The sequence below is a fragment of the Bufo gargarizans genome, chromosome 8 (genome assembly GCF_014858855.1).
Source record: "Bufo gargarizans isolate SCDJY-AF-19 chromosome 8, ASM1485885v1, whole genome shotgun sequence".
Classification (NCBI taxonomy): domain Eukaryota; kingdom Metazoa; phylum Chordata; class Amphibia; order Anura; family Bufonidae; genus Bufo; species Bufo gargarizans.
Genome location: NC_058087.1, coordinates 93,587,636 through 93,609,608, shown reverse-complemented (window position 1 = coordinate 93,609,608; position 21,973 = coordinate 93,587,636). Strand labels below are relative to the sequence as shown.

General features: G+C 44.8%; 1 protein-coding gene across 3 annotated transcripts in view; it reads right to left on the bottom strand.

The window, feature by feature from the left end:
* The window catches only part of PIKFYVE (phosphoinositide kinase, FYVE-type zinc finger containing), a 341,373-nt gene extending 320,977 nt beyond the window's left edge, over positions 1-20,396 (bottom strand). For 2 of the 3 annotated variants that reach the window (XM_044303222.1, XM_044303224.1), the window contains exons 1-2: positions 20,313-20,396; positions 17,790-17,874 (exon numbers count right to left, since the gene is read on the bottom strand). The gene's annotated coding sequence lies outside the window, so the exon portion shown is untranslated. The remainder of the gene's footprint in view (positions 1-17,789; positions 17,875-20,312) is intronic. The other variant, XM_044303223.1, reaches the window with a different exon arrangement.
* Positions 20,397-21,973: the final 1,577 nt, after the last annotated feature.

The window sequence follows — 21,973 nt, the reverse complement described above, 5'->3', positions numbered from 1 at the left end:
TCTATGTAAGATAGGGATGTTTCCTTATTGTAGCTTTCTGGGTTTGCTTTGCGAACCCTTTTGGCTCACTCAGGGATCCGTAGCTCCTTCTCTCAGCTGTTCCTTGTCCAGCACTCCCAATCCTCCTTATATTCTCCTCTCACACTTCTCTGGTTGCCAGATATAGAGCTTCCTGCCTGGACATCTATTCTGACCCACTGGAGCTGTGTTGCTGCGTTCTCTGGTAGTTGATCCAGAACGCTACCCTCCGGATCCCTGTTGGACCTTTGTGGACAGTTGTTGTCGTCCACCTGGGTGTTTGTGTTTGTCTGTGTTTGTCTGTCCTCTCCCTGGTGTTTCCCTCTTAGTGTCAGTGGTGAGGACTAGCGATCCCACCGGCCCGTTCACTATCTAGGGCTCATTTCAGGGAAAGCCAGGGTTTAGGCACGTGATCGCCGCACGGGTGAGGAACCCGTCTAGGGACGTCAGGGCAGTCAGGTGCCAGCCGCAAGGAGAGTTAGGGGTCACCACCTTTCCCTCTCCCTTGGGCAGGACTTTCCCTTTTTTCCTCCCTGTGCGTGTTGCCGGTCATTACAGGGACCCAACAGAGAAATTTCATTATGAATTAACGGACTATTGCAAGGAGGGGACGGATGTGGGATATCTATTGGAACAGGAGGCCAGGTATATAATTGAGACAGAGAAAAGGATACCCATGTTCTATTGTGTCCCCAAGATCCATAAAAATCTGGAGTCCCCACCAGGGCGACCAATAGTGTCCAGAATAAATTCTATTTCATGCAATCTGTCACAGTATATAGACAAATAGCTGCAACCATATGTGAAAATGACATCCTCATATATTCGTGACACCACTGATATAGTAAAGACACTTGAGGAAATGGAATGGAAAGATGGCTGGATCTTGGGGACACTGGACGTAAGTTCACTGTATACAGTGATTGAGCATAGTGCGGGAATTGACACCCTTGACAAACAACTCTCTAGGAATGGCAACATACAGGGAGACCAATTGTCATACCTATTGAAGGGAGTCCACTATATCCTCTCACATAACTACTTTGCCTTCGAGCGAGAATTCTACCTCCAGCGAACAGGTACCGCTATGGGCACCAAATTCGCCCCCATCTGTTAATCTGTTCCTGGCACAATGGGAACTGGAGGTCATCCAGCCCAAGCTGGGGGCGGGTCTGGTGCTATGGCGCCGATTTATAGATGACATTCTGTTCGTCTGGGAGGACACAAGAGAGGAGTTGGATTGTTTCCTAAAACAGATGAATGAGAATGATAGGAACTTAGTATTTTCCCCAATTGTTAGCTTCAAAGAGGTGGAGTTCCTAGATCTCGACATCAAGGTAGATGGAAATGGATTGACCAGCAGTACCCACTTTACACCAGTCTCCAAAAATAGTTTTATTAGGTTCTCAAGCTGCCACCTACCACGGTGGCTGATTAATGTACCTACAAGTCAGTTTAGAAGATTGAAGCGAAACTGCACAACAGAAGAAAAATTTGAACAGGAAGCTGAGTTTTTAAAGAATCGACTGGTAGAAAGGGAATACCCACTAAAAGTTATTGATAGGTCCCTTGAAAAAGTGAGGAAAATGGAGAAGAAAGAGTTCTTCTCAAATAAGAAGGTCCCTGTAGATGACGACACTCCCAAACTCATCCTACCATTTAGTTCCCAATATCGTATTGTAGAAAAAAAATGTCAAAAGGCATTGGAATCATTTGTTAAAGGACAATACTATAGGGCCCCATCTCCGCGACACTCCAAACATAGTGTATACTAAAGTTACAAATTTAGCGGGGAAAGTGGCGTCGACAGTTAAGAACCCTACAAAAAAGGGGGGAGGGAATTGGTTATCCACAAAAGGGTTTTCCAGATGTGGGAGGTGTGCCAACTGCAAAATTACAAAGTTCCAAAGAAAGAGAGAAAAGATACAGTCTACCACCAACTCATTTACTTTAAATATCAGGGACTGCCTCACCTGTGATACAATGGATGTAATATACCTGCTCCAATGCGGGTGTAACAAGCAATACATAGGGTGGACAAAGAGGACTCTCAAAAAGAGAGTATCGGAACATATAGCCAACATAAAAAAGGGCTATGAGGCACATTCCCTCTCCAAACATTTTAAATAGGTACATGGATGTGACCCCTCAGGATTAATATTCACATCCATTGAGAAGGTTAAGAGACCCTGGAGAGGGGGAAACCAAATTGCGCATATGTCTAGACAGGAGTTGAGACGTATTTTTGAATTTGAGACTATGCCGGGGGGTTTGAATGCCGAGTTGGAGCTCACTATGCCCATCACGAAATACCTTGGGGTGTCTTCTTTCCAAAATGGAGTCACTTGTGGGGTATTTATACTGCCTTGGCATTTTAGGGGCCCTAATGCGTAAGAAGTAGTTTGAAATCCAAATGTGTAAAAAATGCCCTGTGAAATGCCCTTGAATTTGTGCCCCTTTGCCCACCTAGGCTGCAAAAAAGTGTCACACATGTGGTATCGCCGTACTCATAAGAAGTAGGGCAACGTGTTTTGGGGTGTATTTTTACATATACCCATGCTGGGTGAGAGAAATATCTCTAAAAGTCAACTTTTCAATTTTTTTTATACAAAGTTGTCATTTAAGTGAGATATTTCGCTCACCCAGCATGGGTATATGTAAAAAGACACCCCAAAACACATTGCCCGACTTCTTCTGAGTACGGCAATACCACATGTGTGACAATTTTTTGCAGCCTAGGTGCACAAAGGGGCACAAATTCCTTTTAGGAGGGCATTTTTAGACATTTGGATTCCAGACTTCTTCTCACGCTTAAGGGCCCCTAAAATGCCAGGGTAGTATAAATACCCCACATGTGACCCCATTTTGGAAAGAAGACACCCCAAGGTATTTCGTGATGGGCATAGTGAGTTCATGGAAGTTTTTATTTTTTTGTCCCAAGTTAGTTGAATATGAAAAAAAATATATATATCATTTTCCGCTAACTTGTAACAAAAAATAAAAACGTCTATGAACTCACTATGCCCATCAGCGAAGACCTTAGGGTGTCTTCTTTCCAAAATAGGGTCATTTGTGGGGTGTTTGTACTGCCCTGGCATTTGAGGGTCTCCGCAATCATTACATGTATAGCCAGCATTAGGAGTTTCTGCTATTCTCCTTATATTGAGCATACAGGTAATGAGATTTTTTTTTGTTCAGCCTCTGGGCTGAAAGAAAAAATGAACGGCACAGATTTCTTCATTCACATCGATCAATGTGGATGAAAAAATCTCTGCCCCAAAAAAAAAAAAAGGAGGAGAAAGGCGTCTGCCAGGACATGGGAGCTCTGCCCAACATCCATACCCACTTAGCTCGTATGCCCTGGCAAACCCGATTTCTCCATTCACATCAATCGATGTGGATGAATAAATCATTGCCGGGTTTTTTTTGCTTTGTTTTTTATATACAAAGTGTTTGCCAAAGCATATGAACACCGCCCCTTAGCTCATAAGCCTCGGCAAACGTATCTTTTTTACTGCAGAGCAGAAATCTCGTCTTGCAGCGCCGCATACACCGACTTTTGTGTAATCTGACAGCAGCGCAATGCTTCTGTCAGAATGCACATCAGTGCTGCAGCTGGTTCATCGGTTGGTCCACCTAGAAGGTTAAAAAAAAAAAAAAAAAAAAAAGACCGCAACACAATAAATTTATTAACATGAACTTTATAATAACATTTGAACAGAACATTAACTTTTATGAACTTTTGAAACAGAACATTAACTTTTTTGCTTACCAGTGCTTTTTTTACCTTTTATAGAACAAACCTCTCCTTCCCCATGGGACAATGTGCAAAGCGCAAATCGCCCAGACATGTGGCGAAGTACATTATACACTTTGTACCAGGTGAAAGGAGAGGTTTGCAGCAGCTGTGAGTGAAATGGCCCTAAGAGCCCTGTGTGACCTCCTGTGAGATGCAATCCCTATGCTAAGTGTACCTGTGTGTGGTATATCCGGAAAAACTCCCCTAAGCATGGGGCAGGGTGGTCAGGGCAGTCAGGACAGAAATAGCGGGTGTCACGCCTTATTCCACTCCTGCTACAGATACAACATTTTTTTCGGGGTGGCGGTTGGTTTGAGGTACCAGCAACAACACTGGGGAAATGTCGCTCGTGTAGACGGCTCACTACACTGGTGGTTGGGGCCACGGAACCTCCTGGATACAGGAGGTTCTCGATGATCTCTTCCTGAAATTTGAGCCTTACTGTAGAGAACAAAACTATTATATACATCCAATTGAATCAAATATACAGACACCTGCTTATACCAGCGTCTGGTTCTGCGGGAAAGTAAATAGGGAGCCAACATCTGGTCATTGAAGTCCACCCCTCCCATGAGCAAACTATAGTCGTGGACACAGATGGGCTTTTCAATAACACTGGTTGCTCGTTCAATTTGGATTGTCGTGTCTGTGTGAATGTAAACGTCACGCTTGTCTCTCCATTTCACCGCGAGCAGTTCTTCGTTACACAAGGCAGCCCTCTCCCCCCTTGCAAGAAGGGTGGTAACGAGCCGTTGGGGGGAAGCCCCGGCGACTAGGTCGCGCAGTGCCACAGCAGCCAATCTGGTCTAAAATCAAATGCCTGAAGAGGGGCACACTTGTGTAAAAATTGTCCACATAAAGATGGTGTCACCACCAGACATCTGAGAAGCTCTGACAGATGTTCTTAAGAACCTCCTGCTTGAGGTTCCTTTTGTTTTGCTTTCGTTTTCTCATCTCGTTAGCCTCTCTCAGCTGTCATGTAGTTGCACTGATTGCATCCCTTTAAATCCCTTCCCATACTGCATCACTTTGCGGTTTATACAACTTCCTGGAGTGTGCTGATGCTAGAAGCTGTTACTACTGCATCCACAAGATAAGTCTGTTTTCTTTATTTCTGTTTGCCTGTGGGCTTGATCCTAGGTGACCCTGACTCCCTCCGTATTAAGTGTAGGGAGCCGGTGGTCGTGTCCCCTCACTATTATAGGGTGTTCAGGTGCATACAGACGAGGAACGAGGATATGCAATTTTCTACCATTGAGATTTTTGCATAGGCTGAGCAGTAAGGGAGAGAGCTAGGGCTCTTACAGGGCTTACCCTCCTGTTCCTTAGTGTTGGATCAAGTCAGTCGGATCTTCATTTGTGTCTTCTAGTTTTCTGCCAAATAAGGGTGACACCAAGTCCCAGACTGTCTTCCCACTGCTCCCCAGGTAGTCAGGGCAACCGACCGGCTACAGGGTCTGATCTTTACCCTCATAGACACGAAATTTGTGCGTATAGCCTGTGGCCCTTTCACAGAGCTTATACAATTTGACCCCATACCGGGCGCGCTTGCTTGGGGTGTATTGTTTGAAGCCAAGGCGCCCGGTAAAATGTATATGGGACTTGTCTATGCAGATGTTTTGCTCAGGGGTATACAAATCTGCAAATTTGGTGTTAAAGTGGTCTATGAGGGGACGAATTTTGTGGAGTCGGTCAAAAGCTGGGTGGCCTCTGGGATGAGAGGTGCTGTTGTCACTAAAGTGCAGGAAACGCAAGATGGTCTCAAATCATGTCCTGGACATGGCAGCAGAGAACATAGGAATGTGATGAATTGGGTTTGTGGACCAATATGACCGCAATTCATGCTTTTTTGTTAGGCCCATGTTGAGGAGAAGGCCCAGAAAAGTTTTAATTTCGGAAACTTGGACGGGTTTCCACCGGAAAGACTGGGCATAAAAGCTTCCCGGGTTGGCGGCTATAAATTGAGTGGCATATCGATTTGTTTCTGCCACGACTAAGTCCAACAGCTCCACAGTCAAGAACAGCTCAAAAAACCCCAGTGCCGATCTGATCTGAGCTGCCTAAACCCGAACTCCAGACTGGGAGGTGAAAGGGGGAACTACTGGTCCGGCTGAAGTTGGGGGCTGCCAATCAGGGTTTGCCAGCACCTCAGGGACTCTAGGGGCTCTACGGGCCTGTCTGTGCGGTGGCTGTGATGGGGGAACTAATGCACGTGCCACCGTACCAGCTTCAACTGCCCTTCTGGTGCTCGCCACTTCACCATGTTGTACGGCATTGCTGGTACTAGGTCCAGGATGGGCTGCGCTGCTGGTGTATGCCTTACCACGTAATCCGACAGCGCCAGCCCCACTCTGCTGCCCTTGAAGCGGAACCTGCGCAACCTGTGGTCTAGCAACACGGGGCCGGGTACGCTTGGTGGTATCAGGGACCTCAACCTCCTCGTCCGAACTTTGGGTCAGACTGCTACTGCTTTCTACAGGTTCGTATTCTGACCCGCTGGATTCGTCAGATTCCCATTCCTCATCCGACTGGGTCAGAAGCCTGTAGGCCTCTTCAGAAGAATACCCCTTATTTGCCATTTGGACAACTAAATTTAGGGGGTATTCCCTGAGACTACCCAAGAAAAAAAGCAAGCCTGTCTTACAAATGGGAGGCTAGCGAAGTACCGGAGGCCGCTGCGATTGATAAAAAATATCAAAAGTGATTTTTTTTTTATCGCCGCAGCGCTTGTAAAGTGATTGTGCAGTGATAAAAAAAAAAATGTTATTTTTTGTCACTGCGGCGGGGCGGGCGTGGACGAACGCACGTGTGGGCGACCGATCAGGCCTGATCGGGCAAACACTGCGTTTTGGGTTGAGGGCGAGCTAAGGGGACACTAATACTATTATAGATCTGACTGTGATCAGTTCTGATCACTTACAGATACTATAAAAGTACAAATGCTGATAATCAGCGAATCAGTGACTGAGGTGTGGTGGGCTGGGCGCTAACCGACGCTAACTGCCTAACAAAGGGGTCTAAACTATCCTAAACCTAACCGTCAATACTTGTGGGGAAAAAAACTTTTTTCCCTTTCACTAGGTGATTGACAGGGGTGATCAAGGGGTTAATTGGGGTGATGGGGGGTGATCTGGGGGCTAAGTGTACTGTTTGGTGTACTCACTGTGATCTGTGCTCCTCTGCTGGGACCAACCGACGAAAAGGACCAGCAGAGGAGCACAGAAGCCATTTAACACCTTATAAAATGGCTTCTATACCTCCTGGACGCCGGCGCGTCCAGGAGGTATAACAGGACCGCCGCCAGGACGCGATCCTGCTTGCGGCAGTACTGTAGTGGTTATAGAAAAAGTTGGAGACGCATCAAAAACGCAATTGCTTTTTTATGTGATTTCTTTTTTATTAAATATATAGAAGATACATATATCTTTTATATACTATTTTTATAAATTTTCTCTTATAATGGAGAAAAAGAAGAACATTGGAAGCGCATAAAAAACGCATAGAAGACGCAACTGCATCCCTTATATATCCCCTATAATTTTTATAGTTCTCTATATGTTTCCAAGTTTTTCTAGTTGTCCAAATTTAGAGAAGAAAAGAGACTAATAGATGAGGACACAATAAAGTTGTGTTAGTGATGCGTTTTCATTAAATTTGATTACATTTTATATTTGCTTTAAAAGAAGTCTATTTATTTCACTACTTTTGTGATTATTACATCGATGTAGAGATAAAAACTCTGACATTATACACAGAGTTATCTACATAATATGTGACACTATTGAAGTTAATCTGTATATATTCTGTGCGGATTTGCTCTGGTAGGCAGGGTAAGCGGATGCAGAACAGAGGCAAAACAAGTTTGTAAATCAAAATTTCAGTGTTTATTCACACAAAAGGCAAAAGAAAAACTACTTATTACAGTCTTGGTGTTAATTCACACAATGAAAAGTCCATAGAACAGACACGTCACCTTGCTAGCCGTTTTATCCCCGACAGTTCACCGCAGGCTTTAGGGGGTATGTTTCCCAGCGTGCAGCCCTTATGAACCTTCCAGCACAACACCATGCTTCAGATCCCAAGACAGAGACTCAGATTCTGTGCCCAGCTGCCTATTTAAAGGCATTTAACCCCTTACGGACACATGAAGTTTCCCGAGTCCCTAAGGACATATGACGTACCGCTACGTCATGGGTTTAAAACACGATTGCGGCGTGGCAGGGGTTAATCGGAACAGGATTCCCACTGAAATCATTCAGCGGGCATCCTATCACAACGTCAGGGGGGGAAGGACCCCCCGTATCGGTGATCGCAGAAAACCGCAGGTCAATTCAGACCTGCAGTTTTCTGCGTTTCCGGTCCATTCGGGTCTCCGGTGACCCGATGAACCGGAAAAGGACTGTGATCGGTGGTGTGATTACACACCACCAATCACAGTCCGTGCATTTGGGAGAGGCGGTGCTGGCCGTGGTGCTGAATGCCATTGTCCAGGGTGCTGATTGGTGCAGGGAGAGAGGCGCGAGATTCAAACTTCCAGTGCTCCTCTCTCCCCTCCTCTTTCTGTTCAGCACCTGCACCGTGTAGCACTGTCCTCACCAGGCTCCTGCGATCCCCCCCATCGGCACCCATCACCCTTCTGCACCCATCACCCTTCAGGTAGGTTAGGGTCATTGAGGGAGAGGCACCGTTAGTTTTTTTTTGCTTTGAGACCCTAGACCCCCCTGCCACTTGCTGATCCGCTGATCAGCAAGTTTGAACTTTTTTTTCCTTTTTACCTAACTTTTTTTTTACTTTTTAGTACGTGAACACCCGTGCCCCCACACACACGCACATACAACAAAAGTTTAGACGCACGCACATACATACACACACACACACATACCCATGGCCCGCCGGATGTTCTCGGTGGAGGAGGCATACAGCCAGATTGCCTCCGACTCTGAGAGCCCCAGTGAGGATGACCCCACCTTCCTCTTGTCATCCGCATCCTCCTCATCATCATCATCTGATGACGATGAGCCCCCAAGGCGGCGGAGATGCTGCCAGGCGGAGCCAGGGGCCCTACATGCTAGGGACCCTGTGGCCGACCCTAGTACGAGCTGCCCTGGGGCTCGTACGGGTTTCCCGGCCCACCAAATACCGTAAGCCCATCGGAGCTTCCTGCCGGTGAACTTAGCTGGTGTCCCCCAGTGGATTTTGAGCCCGAGATTCCGGATTTTGTTGGCAATCCAGGAATCCAGATTCCCACAGTGGGCTTACTGAAATTGACTTTTTTAGTTTTTCTTTTCAGTGACCCATTTGTGAATCTGATGGTGGAGCAGACGAACCTGTACGCCCAACAGTTCATTGCTCAGCACCCGGGCTACTTTTTGGCTAGACCCGGTAGCTGGACGCTGGTCAGTGCAGCCGAGATGAGGACATTTTGGGGCCTCGTGCTGCATATGGGTCTAGTGCAAAAACCCAGTGTCAGGCAATACTGGAGTGGGGACGTCCTCTACCAGACCCCACTCTACAGTATGGCCATGACACGCTCCCGGTTTGAAGCCATCTGGAAATGTCTGCATTATTCAGATAAGCAGCATGTCCCGTCCCCCTCGAGGGGATCCTGCCTATGACCGTCTGTATAAGAAACGGCCAGTCATCGATCACTTCGGGGCCAAATTTGCGCACGCCGACATACCTGGAAGGTCTCTCATTGCGTTCAAGGGGAGACTCCGTTTCCGCCAATACTATCCCACTAAGCGGGCGAGGTATGGCGTGAAGCTGTACAAAATTTGTGAGAGTACCTCAGGGTACACTTACAAATTTTGTGTGTACGAGGGGCGAGATTCCCGTATTCAACCCCCAGAATGTCCCCCCCACTCTGGGTGTTAGCGGGAAACTTGTGTGGGACCTTATGTACCCACTGCTAAATAAGGGTTACCACTTGTATGTGGATAACTTTTATACTAGTATCCCCTTGTTCCAGTCCCTCGCCGCCAGATCCACGTTTGCTTGTGGGGCCAAGAGGAAAAATCAGCATGGCCTCCCTGCCTACCCCCTCCAGGTACCTATCCCCAGGGGTGAGACCCATGCCCTTACCAATGGAAACCTGTTGCTGGTCAGGTATAAGGACAAGAGGGATGTCTTTGTACTGTCCACAATCCACGGTAATGACATCACCCCTGTCCCTGTGCGAGGTACCGCGGCAACGGTCCTCAAGCCCGATTGTATCGTCGACTACAATCGGTATATGGGAGGAGTTGATCTCTCTGATCAAGTCCTCAAGCCATATAATGCCACGTGCAAAACCCGGGCATGGTACAAAAAAGTTGCGGTCTACTTGGTACAGGTTGCCTTGTACAACGCTTTTGTACTATTCCGAAGCGCTGGCAGCAAAGGGACATTTCTCCAATTCTATGAGGCAGTCCTCAAGGACCTGATTTTTTCAGACCGGGAAAGAGCAGGCCGGAGTACCTCGGGAATTGGAGGCGCCCGGATCGTCCCTGGCCAACATTTTCCAGGTGTGGTCCCCCATACTGGAAAGAAGGGACGAACCCAAAAAAGATGCAGAATGTATCACAAGAGGGGGATACGGAAGGACACCACCACTCAATGTGACACTTGCCCCGATCATCCGGGCCTCTGCATTATCGATTGCTTCAGGGAGTATCACACTTCCATGGAGTACTAAATGTGATGAATACCACACCTCGTGCCTGCTTGACGTCAACCACATCGAGCTCACGAGACCTGGTATGATCACGGGTTTACCAAAAACGTGAAGTTACGCCCTCCAGTGGAGCACGTAAGGTCAGGTTGGTATAGTTTACACAAACACCTCCTGTCCACGCGGGCACAGAGAGGCAACAAGCTGAGAGAGCCTTTTCACTGCCGCAGTGAAACAGTGCCTCCTCAGCCCGGGTATCTGCCACCAGTTCTCGTTTGATATAAGCCCGGTCCGCTAAAGGGATTATATGGGGACAGAAACCAACCCGCGGTAGCGTATAACTAGTCCAAAACATGGACGTGGGGATTCGTGATCGAGATACAAGATAGCATTTAACACAATATACACAGACAATATATACAGTGGTCTGAGGTTATAGATACAGGGTATATGGTTACAACAGGGTTAAGCAGTGTAAAAGTCAGTTACCGGGTATGATGAAAGTTCCTTTCAGATGTTCTTTGCTGAAGTCCACATGAAGGGCCGTGATCTCAGCTATTTCCTGGGTTCCTCTAAAGGATCATCTAGGATGTGACCCCTCTTCAGAGAAAGACCCGCCTACTTGCTGGCACCAGACTTTTAACCTGTAGCCAGCCCCTCTCCTCCCGGCCTCAGGGAGGGGTCCACTCCCCCTCTTCTGGGCTGGCAGCAAATGACTCACAAAACCCTTTAGGGTTCATAGCTCCAGACCAGAGGGTCACATGGAGATGGTTCTGGGACCAATGGACCTGCCTGGGTTCCGGCTACAAGTAGAGTCCAAACCTGGTACTGTTATGTGGTTTCTATGGGGAGATATGGATACCTCCCTCCCCTGACATTGTCCCATTAAACAAAGACCATGGGAACGTACCTCATGGCCACTGGGACACAAATATGTATCCGGTTTGCGCCTGCGAAGGCCAGGCGATTCATAATTCCTTATGAAAGGTAGGTGCCAACATGTCTGAGAGGTCTCATTGATCCTGGGCAAGGGCGGATACCCCATGCTGGGGGTTTTCCTGCAGGATTCAGCTTGGCTCCAAACTGGTGGACTGAGGTGTGACCTCCTCCTTGAAGCCTGGACCCCCTGGTGGGCTTTCTTCCTTTTCAACTGACACTGAGATGGCTGGGGGAAGTGGAAACTTATTTTGCATGTACACTGAACATGCCAAGAGGTGCATCAAATGACAATCAGGGCTGGGGGCTTTGAAGCAGGGCACTCCTGTGGAGTTCACTACTTCCGCTATCTGTCAGCAAATGGGGGTGTGAGGACATGGCTGACAGTAAATATTAATTCATATTCCTCACACTAAATTTTTATAATCCCCAACAGTTCCCTAGAGAACATAAAAAACTATGGCTCTCAGACTTTGGAGACACGGAAACAATTTAGTTTTTTTCAAAAAATATTAGTTTTAGTGCAGGCATCCTCAAACTGCAGCCCTCCATATGTTGTAAAACTATAACTCCCAGCATGCGCAGACAACCTACAGCCATCAGCAGGGCATGGTGGGAATTGTAGTTTTACAACATCTGGATGGCCGCAATTTGAGGATTCCTGCTTAGTGTCTAAGAGCCATACATATAGGGCATCGCCGCGTCCGTAAAAATCTTCTCTATAAAAATAACATTTAACCCAACCCCACCGGATGAACAGCGTTAAAAAATAAATAAACATGTAAAAAAATGCTATTTTTTGTCACCTAACATCACAAAAAGTGTAATAGCGAGTGATCAAAATGTCATATGCACCCCCAATTACTGCCAATAAAACCGCCATCTCATCCCGCAAAAAATAGATAGTCGCCCAACAATAGCTCCCAGGCTATGGAGATACTAAAATATATTTTTTTTTGTCCTAAAATGATTTTTTACAGTAATAAAACAAGGGTTAACAGCCAAACAAAACTAAATATTTAATGCCCTGATTCTGTAGTTTGCAGAAACACCCCATATGTGGTCGTAAATGGCTATATAGCCACACGGCAAGGCATAGAACGAAAGTAACGCCATATGGTTTCTGGAAGGCAGATTTTGATGGACTGGTTAATTTACACCATGTCCCATTAGAAGCCCCCCTGATGTAGCCTAGACTAGAAACTCCAAAAAAGTGACCCCATCTAAGAAACTACACCCCTCAAGGTATTCAAAAGTTACTTTACAAACTTTGTTAACCCTTTAGGTGTTCCACAAAACTAAATAGCGAATGTAGAAATAATTTTAGAATTTAAATTTTGTAATATAGAGGAACCAAAAATCATATTTACCCCAAAATAGTCCCAAAACAACAACCACCTTATCCCGTAGTTTCCTAGATGGGGGTAACTTTTATGGAGTTTCTACCCTAGGGGTGCATCAGGGGGCTTGAAAGGGTACATGGTGTAAATAAACTAGTCCAGCAAAATCTGCCTTCCAAAAACCATATGGCGTTCCCCTTCTTCTATGTCCTGCCGTTTAGCCAAATAGTAGTTTACGACCACATATGGGGTGTTTCTGCAAACTGCAGAATCAGGGCAACCCATTTTGAGTTTTGTTTGGCTGTTACCCATTTTTTCTAGTAATAAAGTAAGGGTTAAATGGAAAATTTTCAAAAAAATAGAAATTCCAAAATTGTATCTCCATCTGCCATTAACTCTTGTGGAACACCTAAAGGGTTAACAAAGTTTGTAAACCCAGTTTTGAATACCTTGAGGGGTGTACTTTCTTAGATGGAGTCACTTTTTTGTAATTTCTATTCTAGGGTTGCAATGGGGGGCTTGAAATGGGACATGGTATAAACAAAACCAGTCCTGCAAAATCTGCTTCCAAAACCCATATGGCGTTCTCCTCTTTCTATGTCCTCCCGTTTGGCCAAACAGTAGTTTAGGACCACATATGGGGTGTTTTTGCAAACTACAGAATTTTGTTTGGCAGTTAACCCTTGCTTTGTTCCTGGAAAAAATTGATCATATTGGAAAATTTTCAAAAACATTTAAATTCTTAAATTTTATGTCCATTTGCCATGAAGTCTTGTGGAAGACCTAAAGGGTTAACAACGTTTGTAAAATCAGTTTTGAATACCTTGAGGGGTGTAGTTTCTAAATAGATGGATGGTTTCTATTACATAAGCCTCACAAAGTGACTTCAGACCTGAACTGGTCCATAAAAAGTGGGATTTGGAAAATTTCGGAAAAATTTCTAAATTTGCTTCTAAACTTCTAAGCTATGTAACATCCCCCAAAATAAAATATTCCCAAAATGATACAAATATGAAGTAGACATATGGGGAATGTAAAGTCATCACAATTTTTAGGGGTACTACTATGTATTACAGAAGTAGAGAAACTGAAACTTTGAAATTTGCAAATTTTTCTAAATCTTTGGTAAATTGGGTATTTTTTTATGCAAAAAAATTTACTTTTTTGACCCAATTTTAGCAGTGTCATGGAGTACTATATGTGACGAAAAAATAATCTCAGAATGGCCTGGGTAAGTAAAAGTGTTTTAAAGTTATCAGCACTTAACCCCTTAGGGACACAGCCTTTTTACACCTTAGGACCAGGCCATTTTTTGCAAATCTGACCAGTGTCACTTTAAGTGCTGATAACTTTAAAACGCTTTGACTTATCCAGGCCGTTCTGAGATTGTTTTTTCGTCACATATTGTACTTCATGACACTGGTAAAATGAAGTCAAAAAAATTATTTTTTTTGCACAAAATAATACCTAATTTACCCAAAAATTTCAAAAATTAGCAAATTTCAAAGTTTCAGTTTCTCCACTTCTGTAATACATAGTAATACCCCCAAAAATTGTGATGATTTTACATTCCCCATATGTCTACTTCATGTTTGTAGCATTTTGGGAATTATATTTTATTTTTTGGGGATGTTACAAGGCTTAGAAGTTTAGAAGCAAATTTTGCAAATTTTCAGAAATCTTCAAAATACCACTTTTTATGGACCAGTTCAGGTTTGAAGTCATATTGTGAGGCTTAGATAATAGAAACCTCCCAAAAATGACCCCATCTAAGAAACTACACCCCTCAAGGTATTCAAAACTGATTTTACATACGTCGTTAACCCTTTAGGTGTTGCACAAGAGTTATTGGCAAATGGGGATGACATTTGAGAATTTCATTTTTTTTGTCTAATTTTCCATTTTAACCCATTTTTTCCACTAACAAAGCAAGGGTTAACAGCCAAACAAGACTGTATCTTTATTGCCCTGACTCTGCCGTTTACAGAAACACCCAATATGTGGCCGTAAACTACTGTACGGCCACACAGCGGGGCGTAGAGTGAAAGGTGCGCCGTTTGGTTTTTGGAAGGCTGATTTTTATGGACTGGTTTATTTGCACCATGTCCCATTTGAAGCCCCCTGATGCACCCCTAGAGCAGAAACTCCCTAAAAGTGACCCCATCTAAGAAAGTACACCCCTCAATGTATTCAAAACTGATTTTACATATGTCGTTAACCATTTAGGTGTTGCACAAGAGTTATTGGCAAATGGGGATGAAATTTGAAAATTTCATTTTTTTGCCTTATTTTCCATTTTAACCCATTTTTTTCACTAACAAAGCAAGGGTTAACAGCCAAACAAGACTGTATCTTTATTGCCCTGACTCTGCCGTTTACAGAAACACCCCATATGTGGCTGTAAACTACTGTACGGCCACACAGCGGGGCGTAGAGTGAAAGGTGCGCCGTTTGGTTTTTGGAAGCCAGATTTTGCTGGACTGGTTTTTTGACACCATGTCCCATTTGAAGCCCCCCTGATGCACCCCTAGAGTAGAAACTCCCTAAAAGTGACCCCATCTAAGAAAGTACACCCCTCAAGGTATTCAAAACTGATTTTGCATACATTTTTAACCCTTTAGGTGTTGCACAAGATTTAATGGAAAATAGAGATACAATTTCCAAATTTCACTTTTTTGGCAAATTTTCCATTTTAATATTTTTTTTCCAGTTACAAAGAAAGGGTTAACAGCCAAACAAAACTCATTATTTATGGCCCTAATTCTGTAGTTTACAGAAACACCCCATATGTGGTCGTAAACTGCTGTACGGGCACACAGCAGGGCGCAGAAGGAAAGGAATGCCATACGGTTTTTGGAAGGCTGGATTTTGCTGGACTGTTTTTTTTGACACCATGTCCCATTTGAAGCCCCCCTGATGCACCCCTAGAGTAGAAACTAAAAAAAGTGACCCCATTTTAGAAACTACGGGATAGGGTGGCAGTTTTGTTGGTACTAGTTTAGGGTACATATGATTTTTGGTTGCTCTATAGTACACTTTTTGTGCGGCAAGGTAACAAGAAATACCTTTTTGGCACAGTTTTTTTTTTTTTTGTTATTTGCAACATTCATCTGACAGGTTAGATCATGTGTTAATTTCATAGAGCAGGTTGTCACGGACGCGGCGATACATAATATGTATACAATTTTTTTTATTTATGTAAGTTTTACACAATGATTTCATTTTTAAAACAAAAAAAGTTTTAGTTTCTCCATAGTCTAAGAGCCATAGTTGTTTCAGTTTTTGGGCGATTATCTTAAGTAGGGTCTCATTTTTTGCGGGATGAGATGACGGTTTGATTGGCACTATTTTGGGGTGCATATGATTTTTTGATCTCTTGCTATTGCACTTTTTGTGATGTAAGATGACAAAAAATTGCTTTTTTTACACCGTTTTTTCAAAAAATTTCAATTTCATCATAGTTTTTAATTTTTTATTTTTATGGCGTTCACCGTTCGGGTAAAGTAACATGACCATTTTATAGATCAGGTCGTTACGGACGCGGCGTTACCAAACATGTGTAGGGAATTTCATTTTTTTCATTTTTAATCACTGATAAATGTGTTTTTTTATTTTTATTTTTTTTTCACTTTTTTTTTACCCAGACCCACTTGGTTCTTGAAGATCCAGTGGGTCTGATGTCTGTATAATACAGTACTGTACTCTATATAGGGTACTGCCCTGTATTTTACTTACACTGAACAGATCTATGCTTTCAGCACAGATCTGTTCAGCACCATGGACAGCAGGAGCAGGCGTCCTGTTGCCATGGGAACCTTCCCCGTCTGCCACAACTTCGCAGACGGGGAAGGGTGAGGACTGGGGTGTCGAGGGGCTGTCTGGGGGCTCTCTCCCTCTCCCATCGGGGGACTGCAAAGGCACAGCAGCCCCCCGATCGGAGAGGGAGGGAGCTCCCTGCGCTGTTAACCTTTTCCATACAGTGGTCCGTACGGACCGCTGCATGGAAAGGGTTAAACGGCTGACATCGCATCAACGATGTCAGCCGTTTATACCACGGTGCCAGCAATGTGCTGGCACCCTGGTATACCCACTGTACACCAACGATTATTCAAGGGGAGGCGGGCGGGGGATCGCGATCCCGCCTGCCGCACCGCCCGCCTCCTGCACCGCCCGCAACCCTCCCCCTGCACCACCCGCCCACATAATATCATTCAGGGGTGCAGGGGGAGGAAGAACATATATATTTTGGGCATTGGAAAGTTTCTGATCAGAAACGGCAAAAAGCGCATCAAACCGCAGGTCTGAATTGACCTGCGGTTTGTTGCGATCGCCGACATGGGGGGGCCACGGGACCCCCCCCCCCCCCCCCGCGCATTTAGCCTAGGTGCCTGCTCAATGATTTGTGCAGGCACCTTGTTCCGATCACTGCCAGCCGGGCGGCAGTGATCGGAACAACACATGACATACCGGTACGTCATGTTTCCTTAAGTACCAGGACATCATGACGTACCGGTACGTCATGTGTCCTGAAGAGGTTAAAGTGACACTGGTCAGATTTGCAAAAAATGGCCTGGTCCTTAAGGGGTTAAACTCCGGTATTTGATCTCACCTGGCTGGAAATCAGCCCAGCCGCCCATGTTGGGAGGAAAATACCTGCATTCCCAAACAAAACCCCTTGCTATGTCACAATATATACCAATATGGAGATCCAGTCCACCTATTATATCCATCTGAATGAAAGAAAAAATGTTACTCCACCTCTATTAGGACTATAAAAGGCGCAATTGTATGGGGTCCTTGAAAATTACCCACTGATGAAGGAGCAGGGGCCTCCAAAACGCGCATGGTGGAACTGTAACAACCTAAAAGGATTATTCCGATAACACAGAGCAACAATAACCTATGAATTGCAACTATACCGAGACAGCATGCTGAATCGGAGGCTCGGCCTGTGAACCTGACACACCGAGCAACACGCTGAACACAGGCGATCCACAGTCCGAGACGCAAGGAGTCGGACGCCACTACTGGGGAGCGAGATACTAACCTCTGAGCCAGGGACTGTTCCCACAGAAGCCTGCATCACGGTAAAACCTAATCAAACACCATTGAGAGGTTTGGCATTATGTGCCCTGTGTGAGAGAAAAGGTAAAATAGCTATGAGGAACCGTGAATAATGATTGATAATCATAAACAATGACCGGTGAAATGGGATTAACCATTTACCAACCTCGGAACGTTAAATACAACTAACCGTATATGAACCCCATCCAATCATGAAGAGTGCCTAAAAGGAACAGTTATCACACTCTTCATGAACTGCTTCTCATGAATTGGTATCTGGATACTTTAGGAATTGACGCCTGGACATTTATGGATTGACGTTTGGATTTGCCGACACTTGAATATAACATCATGAAGTATGTTGGTGGAGCTCTTTTTCAGCGATTTGCTTTACCGAGTATTGCATCTATATTAGCCGCTAGCTCATGATCTTACTTCTTTATCCATTTCTTTTAATATTAAAATTTTAATAACGTTTTTTACCTTAGTTGTTTAATAAAATTAACAGTTCTGAGTGGTAGAGTGCCTGTCACTTACAATTATATTGATCCTCCTTTCTGGACTGTGGGGTAATCCACTGACAAGAGCACCTAATTCCAGGTGGTGAGAGGGGTGAGCCGCTATATACCATACATGTTCTCCTAGTTTTGGCTTCCTGCCTGCTCAGTGTTGCCACCTTACCATAGTGTTGGCCCCTTAGTGTTGGCCACTTAGTGCCTCCTTACCATAATGATGCCTATTTAGTTTTATTAAAAATAAAAATTAATACCTACCTAGCCCCATTCCCCCCGATGAATAAAGCTCATCATCCCCTAGCCTGTGCTCTCCCACTCAGCAGGTGTGATGATGTCACTGCGGGGGAGAGCACAGGCCGGTGAACGGTGGACATACCTTATAACTTACAGTATGTGTTGAGCGAAGCAAATGGCAGGAGAAGGGCTCCCACCTGTAGGACAGGAGAGCGCTGGGGTTGGAGAAGTGGGCATGCCAGCATATTGTGTCCCCACCTAACCAGCAACAGCCCCCGTTTAAAGATGCACTAAAGGTGCCGCACAGCCATTAACAAAAAAAGGCCCACTATACAGTGCGGTCTCCATTATTACATGAAAGGCAGCTGTGTGCTAATTGGCCGTGCAGTTCTTCACTACAGCATGGCTGCTCCCTGTGGCTGTACCCTGAGGCAGAGTGCTCTGGGTACGCCCGATTTCTACCAATTTGTGACTAATTAATTTTTAACAATTCAAATTTTTTGGGGATTTTCAGTGAACCTGCTGAATTCAGTTTTTCAAAATTTTGCTCCTGTCTAGTTATCAGCAATGCGCTCTGTGTAACAGTTAGCCACGCCCCTAACTCTGCCCCCTGCAGCTGAATGCCAGATTCGGGACAGTTGGGAGATATGGCTGTAGCAGGGAGCAGACAGGAAAGTTATTTGATGAGACATGCAGTACCTTATGTTGACACTTGCCTGACTGAAACAGTTGTGATGTCACAGCACAAATACCTATTTGTGATGTCACCTTATCTGATTGAAGAAAAAAAAGATTCAGACCCCGGATAAGATTAGACACCCTCCTGACCCCCAACTCTTGTTCCGCTCTGGGTGCCATTGTACTGTGCCCTGACACCACACAGCAGCAGGACAGAGCCGGGAGCATGGAGGGTAAGGATACAGGCTGCTATTTGTGTGGCAGGCACTTGCCAGGACATTGTGGCTGGCATTTGTGGGGGTAGTGTGGATGGCATTTGTAGGGGCAGTCTGGCCAGCATAGTATACAGAAAATGGGAAAAATGTGGATGTAGAGAAACGTCTAGTTTTAGCAATCCATGATGGACACAGGATCTCAAGCCATTCTGTGAGTTTTAGTTTCCCAACAGTTTAAAAATCTCCTCATATGATAGCCTATGGTGGGCTCTTTGTACAGTAGTAGGCAGCCCCCATTTACACTGCAAGGACAGACCCACGCAGGACAGAATACAGAATAACTATACCTTATATCTGCACACACAACCATTATATCAGAAGCCCTGCTCTCTAGCGCCATCTGGTGTCTCCTTTATGCAGTGTCAGCTCTGCATGGGCTCCATGTGTTTGATTTGCACATTGTGACATATACATCGTATACTGTGATACCGTGACAGGCTAGTGAAAGAAACTCACCCTATATCAGTACTACTGTACTACATCTGTAAGACGCATCGGAATGTAAGACACATCTAGTATTTGGAGGAGGAAAATAAGAAAAAACTATTTTTCTGCAGATCCCCCCAAATCAGACCCCCATTCTTCATTAGACCCCCAGATAAGACCCTCAAGTTCCATCAGCCTCAGATCAGACCCCCCCCCCAACCTACATCAACCTCAGATACGAACCCCATAAGACCCCACAGCCTACATCAGCCTCAGATCAGACCGCCATCAGACTTAGATCAGACCCCAATCAAGCTCAGAATAGACCTCATCAGCCTCAGATCAGACCTCACATCAGATGTTTAAAAATAATCTTACCTCACTTGTTTCAGACAGCACTGCCACTCACTCACTGCTCTCTGGTCACACAGCATCAGGTCATAGTGTACGCCTATGTCCACCACATCCTGACGCTGTACACAGTCAGGACACAGTGCAAAGCGGGACTTGGATAAAGACCAGGGAGCGGTGAGTAAAGCCAGCACTGTTCTGCCCTCACTGCCCCGTGCCTCCCACATTCTGAAGACCGCGTCCATAATGGAAACTGTGATTAATATTCGGACTATAAAAAGCACTGCCACTTTTCCACTGCTTTTGCAGGGGAAAAGTGCATGATATAGTCCAAAAAAAGCTGTATTTTCAGAGTCCAAAAATATTTCCACTCTCTTCATCTAAAAACAATCAGGTTTGTTTGACCTGTAGTACAGCAGGAAGAATTCTTTACAATCTGTCACCCATTAACCTCAAATTAACGTCAGAACTAGTTGTGAGGATTGCACTTACCAGCATCCGAAAAGCAAAATGCAGGACATTTTAACGGAGACACATTTTAAAGGGGCAGCATAAATTAGTGACAGAAACAATGTCACTGCTGAGAACCTACAGTAAAAACTGCAAAATAAGCCCTATAGAGAGGGTGACGTGAAAATTCCAAGAGCCACATTATTGAAAAGAAGCCAGAAGTCCAGAAAACACCACCTAATAACAAAAACCCCAGTAGCAAAAAAAAAAAAAAAAAGTTGGTGTAACTGGTGTTTTACCACATAAAACACTAAGTGTAAAAAATGCTGAAAAATGCCACTAAGAAACTACGTGTAAAAACAGCCATATCCTGGCAGCATGCACTGGAGAAGACACAAGCTGCCAGAGAAGAGTCCGGTTTATTCATGAGTAGAGTTGAGCGAACACCTGGATGTTCGGGTTCGAGAAGTTCGGCCGAACATCCCGGAAATGTTCGGGTTCGGGATCCGAACCCGATCCGAACTTCGTCCCGAACCCGAACCCCATTGAAGTCAATGGGGACCCGAACTTTTCGGCACTAAAAAGGCTGTAAAACAGCCCAGGAAAGAGCTAGAGGGCTGCAAAAGGCAGCAACATGTAGGTAAATCCCCTGCAAACAAATGTGGATAGGGAAATGAATTAAAATAAAAATTAAATAAATAAAAATTAACCAAAATCAATTGGAGAGAGGTTCCATAGCAGAGAATCTGGCTTCCCGTCACCCACCACTGGAACAATTCTAGTAAGAAGCAGGGCGGCAATACCAGAGGGTTAGACGGATCGTTAGTGATAGGGATATGTGTCAAACAAGATTAGACGATATGACCAATAAATTTAGAGAGCGAGGCTACCCCCCTGATCTATTGAAAATACAGCGTAATAAAGCTGAGATTACACCACCAGATAGAACTAAGAAAGAAACAAGGATCCCCTTAGTGATTAAATACCATCCCTGGTCCCAGCGCCTTAGGACTATTGTTAATCAACATTGGCACATATTATCTAAGTCCTATCCACGGATAGGAGAGTTCCAGAGGCCACCCATGATATGCTATAAACGGGCAGAAAATATTAGGGATAAAATAGTCCGGGCGGATGTGGGAAGTAATAAAATAGAAAGAGGACAGAGTACTTTATCTACACCTAGACGGGGCACTTTTCCTTGTTTAAACTGTGTCAATTGTTCCAGCGTTATAAAG